We start from the raw sequence: 11,317 nt of genomic DNA on the forward strand, positions 1-11,317 counted from the left end.
TTAAGAATATTCCTTCAAAGGACCTTCCCTGGCACAGAGAGCAATGTGACCCCCCCACTGTTGTTACAATCCATGCAACCACTGGAAAGGAAAGCTGCACGTAAACAGTTTCAACTGGATAAAGTCAAGAAAACACATGCAAGATTTTAAGATGTTACGTGTTTGCTGACTTCATGTGGTTGTGTGCAATTGCCTGCTTTACAAATGTTGCTTTATTGTTTATGAAGAGAAAAAATGTTTTAATAAACCACATTTCTTTTCTTTTTCAAATATATTTTCAAACTAAAACTATTGCTCAAACTCTGCATGTATTTCGTGGCCTGATTTTTTTTTTTTTTTTGCTTTTATGTGATGTGATACTACAAAGAACCAGACTCTGGCTTTGTCAGTGCTGTATGGCACAAAGGAAACACATCACCATTAATTAGAGACAGTCATTCTGAATGCCATGTCCCTGTAATCACACAACAGACACAACAGAAAACCAAATGTCTTTGTTATGTTCGGCTCAGATCAGAGTAATTATGTGTAATTTGCCATCATTCGAATTGCACTGCGTGTTGTTGCCAAGGTGTGAAGGGATGAGCGGAGGTGCAGGGGGATGATTGGGTGCTGCGTTTGATGTCTGGGGTGAGATTGACAAGCCTTGTAGTGAAACCTGAACAGGTATGAAGACAAGTTGGAACAATCAGTGTCTGCACACCAAGTCTTAGCTCTACTTGTGCCGGATCTTCACACAGCACGTCAGTGATTATCAGCAGTGGAATGATTTATCAAATAGAACAAAACCAATAAGAGAGCTACAGCCAGGGGCAGAAGTATTTGGACAGTGACCCAGTTTTTGTAATTTTGCCTCTGCACACCACTACAACGGAATTTAAATGATACTATCAGCATGTATTTGTACTACAGACATTCAAATTTAATTAAAGGAGTTTACCAAAAATACATTAACCATTTAAGAATAAGACAGTTTGTAAAGACACTGCTTTCATTTTCCAAGTAAATATATTGATTATTTTCAATATATATCATCACTGTTCCAGCCAGTTTCCTTCAGACTAGTCAGGGGATGGATACTTGAACGATTTATTCCCGGTTGGTCTACTCCCATTTTGTCTACTTTAAAATTCCCAGTTTGTCTACAGCTAGGTTCCCGATTGGTCTACTCCCATTTGGTCTGCTCTTAGGAAAGTACATAAATGCCATTTGGTCTACTCCCATTTTGTCTACTCTTAGGAAAGTACATAAATACCATTTGGTTTTCTCCCATTTTGTCTACTCTTAGGAAAGTACATAAATACCATTTGGTTTTCTCCCATTTTGTCTGCTCTTAGGAAAGTACATAAATACCATTTCATCTATTCCCATTTTGTCTACTCTTAGGAAAGTACATAAATACCATTTCGTCTATTCCCATTTTGTCTACTCTTAGGAAAGTACATAAATACCATTTCGTCTATTCCCATTTTGTCTACTCTTAGGAAAGTACATAAATACCATTTTGTCTATTCCCATTTTGTCTACTCTTAGGAAAGTACATAAATACCATTTTGTCTATTCCCATTTTGTCTACTCTTAGGAAAGTACATAAATACCATTTCGTCTATTCCCATTTTGTCTACTCTTAGGAAAGTACATAAATACCATTTCATCTATTCCCATTTTGTCTACTCTTAGGAAAGTACATAAATACCATTTCGTCTATTCCCATTTTGTCTACTCTTAGGAAAGTACATAAATACCATTTCGTCTATTCCCATTTTGTCTACTCTTAGGAAAGTACATAATTACCATTTGGTCTACTCCCATTTTGTCTACTCTTAGGAAAGTACATAAATACCATTTCGTCTACTCCCATTTTGTCTACTCTTAGGAAAGTACATAAATACCATTTCGTCTATTCCCATTTTGTCTACTCTTAGGAAAGTACATAAATACCATTTCGTCTATCCCCATTTTGTCTACTCTTAGGAAAGTACATAAATACCATTTCGTCTATTCCCATTTTGTCTACTCTTAGGAAAGTACATAAATACCATTTCGTCTATTCCCATTTTGTCTACTCTTAGGAAAGTACATAAATACCATTTCGTCTATCCCCATTTTGTCTACTCTTAGGAAAGTACATAAATACCATTTCGTCTACTCCCATTTTGTCTACTCTTAGGAAAGTACATAAATACCATTTCGTCTATTCCCATTTTGTCTACTCTTAGGAAAGTACATAAATACCATTTCGTCTATTCCCATTTTGTCTACTCTTAGGAAAGTACATAATTACCATTTGGTCTACTCCCATTTTGTCTACTCTTAGGAAAGTACATAAATACCATTTCGTCTACTCCCATTTTGTCTACTCTTAGGAAAGTACATAAATACCATTTCGTCTATTCCCATTTTGTCTACTCTTAGGAAAGTACATAAATACCATTTCGTCTATCCCCATTTTGTCTACTCTTAGGAAAGTACATAAATACCATTTCGTCTATTCCCATTTTGTCTACTCCCTAGCCCTGACCCTAACCCAACCTCTTATAATTCAAAATCTTGTAAATAATTAAGAACAAATCAGGAAAATATGAGAGTAGATGAAATGGGAAGTAGACAAAATGGGAGTAGACCAACCGGGAAGTTACGACATGAACATTTCCAAGTTGCTGAACATGTGTTGTACTTTAGTGACGTTAGTCATTAAAAAATAGTCCCTCCTTTATCTGGAGGTGTGAGATGTCTGAATTACAACAGTTAAAAAGCCATGCATTGGAATCAGTCACTGAAACAACAACAATATTAAACATTTTTCACCTTTGAGCTGCGCAACTGAGAGAAGGAAATTTAACCAGAGATGCTGATTGGTAGACCTACAAAGGAAAATCCAGACCAATTCATCCATGGTTGAATTTTGATGGGTGTCTTCATCGATGCAGCCCAGACCCATCACACAAATTTCAAATCAACACCGGCAGCAGTTTTTCAGTTATCATCTGGAAAAGAAGAGTTTATGGAATGGACAGATGGACGGACAGACACACATCATGTGTGATGACAATAAATAAAAATACAAAACATTATGTTGCTGATTGGCAAATCCCTCTGGAGTTGTCACTTTTCAAAAAATGAGCGATTGTTCATGGAGGAGATGAGTGAGGGAAGCCACCAAGATGCCCAGCCAAAACTGAAGGCTTCTGTGGCTGTGATTGGAGAAACTGTTCAAAGAGAAAGTTTTGCCTGTTGCATCAGTTGTGCAGTTTCATGATATCGTGGCCTCAAGAAGGAGATTCTTTAAAAAGATGAGTTTCAGCTGCAGTTTGCCAGCAGCCACAAAGGGACACTCAACCCTAGATTTTATTTAATTTACTGTATTACAATCCTTCTCCAATCACAGTCACAGAATCAAGTAATTCCTTCAGAGTTGTCTGTGTGCCTTGGTGGCTTCCCTCACTCGTCTTCTTCTTGTACAGTCTCTCAGTTTTTGATTCACCACACAGCACTATATGGTTGTACTGCATATTTCTTAATGAATGAAGTAAATGAAATCCAAAACACATTCAGTGACTTGGAGATGTTCATGTGTTCATCCCAACTTGTCTAAAGAAAAATGTCTGTAAAAGTGATCATTTGAATGAAAAATGATCAGAATCAGAATCAAATTTATTGCCAAGTAAGTTTGCGCATACAGTGAATTTGATCTGGTGTTACTGGTACATAAACAATAACATAAAGAAAAGAAAAACAAGAAGAAAAGGAGTCAAATAGGCAAAGCTGTATTCACTGTTAAATATAATGGAATAGGACTGTGCAAAAACTGGTGATTGGAGTACAGGTGTACAGTACCATTCAGTGGAGGGATGACAATCTATACTTTGTGGAAGTTGGTGGGGGGTAGGGTAAGTGGGGGCTTCTGCCATTATTTTAGCAGCATTGTATAGCAGCACACAGGGTAAGAAGCACACAGAGTATCAAAAGTGAAAAAAAGAAAAACAGCTTGCAAATATAAATATAAATACAACCCCAATTCCAGTGAAGTTGGGACGTTGTATAAAATGTAAATAAAAACAGAATACAATGATTTGTAAATCCTCTTCAACCTACCTCTAATCAATTGAATACACCACAAAGACAAGATATTTAATGTTCAAACTGATAAACTTTATTGTTTTTGTGCAAATACTTATTTTGAAATGGATGGCTGCAACACGTTTCAAAAAAGTTGGGACAGTTGTATGTTTACCACTGTGTTACATCACCTTTCCTTCTAACAACACTCAATAAGCATTTGGGAACTGAGAACACTAATTGTGAGTGTCATGAATGGGTATAAAAGGAACATCTCCAAAAGGCTCAGCCATTCACAAGCAAAGATGGGGCGAGGATCACCATTTTACAGTTTAACAACGTTTCCCAACGTTTCCCTGCAGTCTGCTCCTGTCTTTGGCAGTGGCAGCAGTGTACCAGACGATGATGGAAGAGGAGATGATGAATTCAATGATGGCAGTGACAGTAATCCTTATATTTAGGATTTATGTATTTGATATTTATTTATTACTTCATTTATCATCCTACCTGTCTGTGTCTTTGGACACTTATTCTACATTGTTCCAGTCCACCCAGCTGTAAATGTGTACTGGCCTCGACTGGAGAAGTAGCCTGTGTTGGACCGGCATCCCATCTATGGGGAATCGTACAGTCTCATCGGCTTGACACTATGGAATCTGTAGGTTAAACACTGGTGCCAGGGCTGAGATAGGCTTTTCATCTTCTTCTTCTTTTTACTTTGTCCAGTTACTTATGGGCAGCACACAGCTGCACTGTATATATACAAATGGCTATAATTCAGAAATGGTAAATACAAATTTTTTTGTTCAGCCCCCTTTAATTAAGGATGTATACTTATCGGGTGAGGGCTCATACAGATACAAGGGGCATGATGCAGGCATGATCCATAAACAGACGTAATAAGACATTTATCACAAAATACAACAAAAATAAAGAACAAGAACCATTTAATTATTGCCAACTCCATTTAATAACAACTCATTTACTACTACACCAACAATGTTCATTCAATACTTGTGCTACTAATAAATAGCATAAGGAGCCCTCCTTCTTGGTCTCCCTCAGCCTTTCAGTGAACAGGTTCACATCGCTCTCCATTTTCCTGGTGATGTTCCTGTTCTTATGTCTCTCTATTAAGTCATGAGTGTCCTCATCACTAACTTCTTGGTGTCTCACAACTTCAGTATGAGACTCAAGTTGTAGAATTCTCCCTGCTAAGGTGGCTAAAACTCTCTCACCTTGATCAGACATCTTGGTTGAATGAAATTATCTCGATCCTGTATCAGGATCCTGCACTTGTCACCAGGGTAACACAAAATGGGGGTGTGTCATTGGTGGGGCTGAGAAAAGGGAGCTCCTGATTGGATGAAAAATTTAATTTTGTAAATTTTACTGAGTAAAATTTACTCTGCTGGGATAGCATTTGATCCCAGTCCAAATAGAGTGAAATATACTCGATCACAGAGCTAAATCAACTCAACACAGTGTGAAATCAACTCTTATTGGAGAAAAACCACTTGCATTGACCAGATGGTGTTGCCGACTGACTGGTCCCCCGTCAGCCCTGCTGTCACTGCCCATGTATCATCAGTCGCGGTTCACTGATTATCACCTCGTTTCTGCTTCAAACTGCACTCCAGTCATCTGTCTCAGCGACAAATATCTGAAAGTTTTGTACAGCAATCATGTCCACATAAATTCAGCATTATTCCATAATAACAGACGGAGGAAGCGATCAGAGCGCCACGGCTACACGAGCTGCTTGCTGATGCATTCAATGCGTGTCGGTCATTTCAACACGTCCCCGATTCAAGCCTCGTTTTTGCTTAAAATGGCCTCGTTTCTGCTTAAAATTGACTTTAGAATGATTCAAGAGGTTTTATCTTGTCATCTGATGGTTAATAATCCCATTAATTCATTTGATTGCTTTGGGTAGAGAGACTCTGTCTCAGACGAGCTGCTGAGCTCCGGGATGAAGCATGCACAGTGAAGGCAGGGTGGACCAATGTTTAGTGGGGGACCATTCAGTCTGCGATTTCACTCTCTGAGAGAGTGTAATTTACTCTCTTTAGACTGGAATCAAATGCTATCCCAGCAGAGTAAATTTTACTCAGCAAAATTTCCTGTGTGCAAAGCCTTGTATTTTCAGTGTCTTTTTTTTGTATTGCCCTGATTTTATTGCCACAGTTTCCAGGGCAGTAAAATTGAGATGGCAAGTGTATGATTTATCAGCCCTATTTTGTGATTGTGTGATTTTGTGATTGTTCATTTTAACTCCATTGTGGTGGTTTGTAGAGGCAAAATTCCAAGCATTGTCCTAATATCTAAATACAGATGGACCTGACTCTAAAATGCCAGTTGAATGTGGAGTGTTTTCTGTCTTTATTGATTGTGCTGTTCTACGCCTTTCTGCTGTCTGGTGTAACACCACCTGGGCGTACAAAAAAGAACATGAATCAAGATAAGGAAAATGCTTTTAATCTGTGTCAGATATTGTTTCATAGCTCTAAGCAGTCTTACCTCATCTGTGACGCTTCCTTTGCAGACAGAAGCATCACTTTGTCTGTAGGCATTCCTCAGGCTCAAATATCAAAACAGCTTTAAATAACCTGTCATTCTCTCAACCCAGGACCCTGAAACGTCAGTGTCTTCTCAGGCTTCTGGATTATTTTTGAGGGGGACTGCACATCTTAAAAATTTGTGTGAAAGGAGCAAAAGCAATGCCTTCATTTCTGAAAGTTAAACTTGAATATAAAGATCAAATGACATCAAAAAACATGCACTTTTAATGCCGCATGTAGTGGGACAGCAGTCGCAAAACAATTGTTCATTTTGTGATAAAAGCATGGAATTTGGCACACCTATTCTAAATGAACTAATGTTTATTTTCAGCTATGGAGCCATCCTGGAGCTGACCTCTAATGAGCTACAGGGGTCAATAAAGGCTTACACTGGGGTCTAAATTTAAAAATGCTCCAATCATGTTGAAAACTATAACACATTATTTGTCTGATCATAACAATTTCAAAAAGGTATAGTTTGGACTATCTATGACTGAATGTTCTGCAGTTATGGGGTAAAAACGGCAAAAATGTTGACAAAGATCAGTTTCAGTTTGTACAGGGGTCCAAAATTAAAGTTGCTCCAATTTTGGTAAAAAGTGATGCAAATTATTGGTTGAAATAAAGGAATAGTTTTGACTGTGTTGAATGCTTGGTCTCCAAAGTAAAGGTCAAACAAGGTCGACATTCATTGGATTCTATGACGTATGACATGGGTATGTTACCCCGAAACATGACAACTAAGCATGACAGATGGTGCAAACTATTTCTTTTTAAAATGCTATTAACTCAACCAATAATTTTCATAATTTTTTACCAAAATTGGGGCAACTTTAACTTTTGACCCCTGTACAAACTGAAACTGACCTTTGTCACCATTTATGTTGTTTTTACCCCATAACTCCATGGAATTCAGTCATAGATAGTCCAAACTATACCTTTTTGGAATTGTTATGATCAGACAAATAATGTGGTATAGTTTTCAACATGATTGGAGCATTTCTAAATTTTGACCCCGTGTAATCATTTACTGACCCCTGTAGCTCATTAGAGGTCAGCTCCAGGATGGCTCCATATCTGAAAATAAACATTAGTTACTTTAGAATATGTGTGCCAAATGCCACACTTTTATCACAAAATGAACAATTTTTATGGAAATTTTATCTAAGCTGCACCACTGGTGGGTCTCATAGTGTGATGAAATCCACACATAAAGAACATGCAAATTCAGCATAAACAGGAAATGGGGTTTGATGGAACCAAAGTTTCACCTGTCTTGTTCTGAAGCCTAAGTGCAACACACTCTTTCAACAAGTTGTGATTTCACATGAATCTATAGTTAATCAAAATGTTACGTGAAAGTAACTGAATTGAACAGAATAAACTGAATAAATAACTGTGAGGTGTAGATCAGAGTTCAAGAGAAACAGTGTGGAGAGTTCTTGAGTAGCCTACAATACACCATCTGGACCTCCTGTTTGTCTCCAAGACATTTTTTCACTCCGTGAATTAAGTATGAAAGAAAATTTCTTTGTTGTTGTTGTTCTTGTCAGTCACAGTCACCTTGATGTCCAGGAGTTTCCACCACAACAGCTGGATGATTGATTTATCCTCAAGATGTTGTGTCGCTCATCAAAGTGAAAAACAATCTGAACCTAAACATAAACGAACAGAATATTAGCGGACTGAAAAGATGCCTGATTATCATAACACAGTAGCAGTAAGTCCTGTTTAGGCCTTGAAGCCGGTTGGTGCTGGTGTCGCAGACCGAACGGTCCCCCCTAAAAATCGGTCCACCCTGCCTTCACTGTGCATGCGTCATTAGCCGCGGTTCACAGATTATCACCTTGTTTCTGCTTAAAATTGCACTCTAGTCATCATCTATCTCAGCGACAGATATTTGATATGAAGCGACAATCATTTCCACATAACGTCAGCATTATTTCATCATAAAAGGCAGAGAAAGTGATCAGAGCACCACGGCTACATGAGCTGCTAGCTGATGCGTTCAATGCATTTCAAAACGTCACAGAGAATCATCTCGTTTCTGCTTCAAACAGCCTTGTTTCTGCCTAAAACTGACTTTAGAAAGATTTAATAGGTTTTACCTTGTCACCTGATGGTTAATAATCACATTAATTCATTTGATCGCTTTGGGTGAAGAGGGTCAGTCTCAGACGAGCTGCTGAGCTTTGAAATGACGCATCCGCAGTGGGGGAAGGGCAGACTGATTTTTAGGGGGGACCGTTCAGTCTGTGACACCGGCGCTTATCCTGGGTTTCTGCAGCATGATGCAGATTAGAGTCTATGCCTCCCTCTGGCTGGGATGCCAGTCCATCACATTATACTTCCCCAGCCAAGACGGTACCATTTATACCTGGGTGGACTGAGGCAATGTAAATAACCCTAACGAAGGACACACACCAGTAGTGTGAGTTGGAACTGAACTTAAGTCTGTCTACTGGTAGCCCAACTCCTTATCTAAGTGAACTATCTGCTCCAGTTGAAGAGTTGTGTGGTTATTATACCAATTGAAAGACAAAAATCTGAATCTAAATCTAACTCAGCTGAGTTGAGAGAGAGAGACCTGAGGCCCATTGGGCCAGTGCTTATTTGACTCCAGCGTGAAGCTGATGAGCGCCACTCCATCACAGGTTACTTCCACAGCCAAGGCTGGTACTCTTATAGCTGGGTGAACTGGAACAGAGGTTACTGAGCCATAGCTTCATTGGACTGAGGTGTTTGGTGAGGCCACTACCTTTGTAGGAGAGTAAAGATTGCAGTCTTTAGTTTCCTGGTGCTTCCTGTTTTACTGTATGGTTGTGAGTCATGGACACTAACCAGTGATCTATGGCGAAGAGTCACAGTCTTTAGTACATTGTCTTTTTGAGGAACCTTGGACACTGCTGGTCTAGTGGTTAAGCACTGGGCTTGAGACCAGAGGATCCTTGGTTCAAATCCCAGCCTGACCGGAAATCACTAAGGGCCCTTGGGCAAGGTCCTTAATCTCCTAGTTGCTCCTGGTGTGTAGTGGGCGCCTTGTATGGCAGCACCCTGACATCAGGGTGAATGTGAGGCATTATTGTAATGCGTTTTGAGTGTCTGATGCAGATGGAAACGCGCTATATAAATGCAGTCTATTTACAATTTAGCTATGACATTTTGGCCATGTGATGTTGTTCTCTGGACAAAATCCAGCTTACAAGCAGCTTAGTGTTAAGAACTGCTGAAAGTGGTCAAAGAGACAGCCATGGTTCACCTAGCTGTGGGAGACAGGGGAGATGGGAATGGACTGACAATCTGCCTGGGTGATTGCCACCCAGGACCCAAGATGGTTCCGTAGAGTGGTGTACGCAGTGATATGTGGCACCAGCGCATGCTCCCAGACCTGACCTGACATAGCCTCAAGCACATACACCAGGAATTGAACCCTGGCTTTTTGATTAGTAGTTCATCCCATAGAACCACATGGTCTAAAAAACTAATGTTTGGAAACAAAACAAAACTTTGAAAGCAGGATCTGTGTTTGGTGAGCCAGTAAAATGCTTTAAAATGTAATGAATTTGGCAGTACATAACTTGTTGAAGAGTCCACAGGAATGTACCCATGGGCTTTTCCCCCATGTTTACATTCTGAGTAAGAGCAAAGGATGTTTGGCTTCTGTGCTTGTGGTGTTGAAGATATGTCCCAGACTTTCAATGGGAGTGATTTATGTTTGACACAGGGGCTTCCTGACCATGGGAACAGGGAACATGTGGCATCCACTGCAGTAAAAAAAAGAAGCCACTGTGACAGTCAGACTTCATCATGTTCCAAGCTGTTTAGTGTGTAACTTTCATAAATCCAGATTCAGTGCTACCTCCATATGAATAAGGATTTATACTACCAATGTGTAGACCTGGGTTAGATTCCTGGTCAGACAAACTGTCTGTATACTTGAACAACAGTTCACCCAGCTGTAGTAGGGTATGGGTCTTGGCTGGGAAAGTAACCTGAAATGGACTGGCTTGTAGATCCACATTCGGAATTGGCACAAATTTTACACCGCTCCACTATGACATGGTAAAATATAGTCACAGTTCTGAGTGTTACCAAGTAGACTCTCACCCAAGTATCAAGTAGGACCTATTCTTATTTGCAGGTACGTCAGTAAGTTATGGAGTTGGGCTACTAATATGTAGACCTGGTTTCAGCTCCCAATAACTCTTCTTGTCTATGTCCTTGAACAATACAGTGCATCTGCATTGTCTCTGTCCACTCAGCTGTAAATGGGTAAGTAACCTGCATACGATTGGTGTCCTGTCCAGTCTGGAGTCCAAGAAGCTTATTTGTTTTGTGCTACAGAATTTGAGGATGTTTGTTTTGGTTTATTGCCGGTTGGTCTACTCCCATTTCATCTACTCTAAAATTCCCAGTTCGTCTACAGCTAGGTTCCCGGTTGGTCTAGTCCCATTTTGTCTACTCTTAGGAAAAAATCCCATTTCATCTACTCCCATTTTGTTTTGGATTTTTATGCAAATGAAACTTAAAATTCAACTTTTAGTTGATAGTTTTTATTTTTTGCATGAAATTAAGGAAATTAACTTCTACAATATCCTAAAACCTAGCTTTCTAAATAAACTAAAAGAGCAATATTAATGACTTATTTTTGTCTTTAAATATAGCAACTGATACAAATACAAACGAAACTCCAGGCT

The 11,317-nt window shown here is 39.2% G+C and overlaps 1 long non-coding RNA gene across 1 annotated transcript; it reads right to left on the bottom strand.

The window, feature by feature from the left end:
• Positions 1–1,110: 1,110 nt before the first annotated feature.
• LOC117509747 lies at positions 1,111–11,040 on the bottom strand. The gene is made up of 3 exons (XR_004560495.1): positions 11,022–11,040; positions 7,484–7,487; positions 1,111–1,229 (listed from the first exon to the last, which is right to left on the bottom strand). It is a non-coding gene; the product is annotated as an uncharacterized LOC117509747 (long non-coding RNA).
• Positions 11,041–11,317: the final 277 nt, after the last annotated feature.

Source organism: Thalassophryne amazonica, chromosome 5, assembly GCF_902500255.1.
Source record: "Thalassophryne amazonica chromosome 5, fThaAma1.1, whole genome shotgun sequence".
NCBI lineage: Eukaryota > Metazoa > Chordata > Actinopteri > Batrachoidiformes > Batrachoididae > Thalassophryne > Thalassophryne amazonica.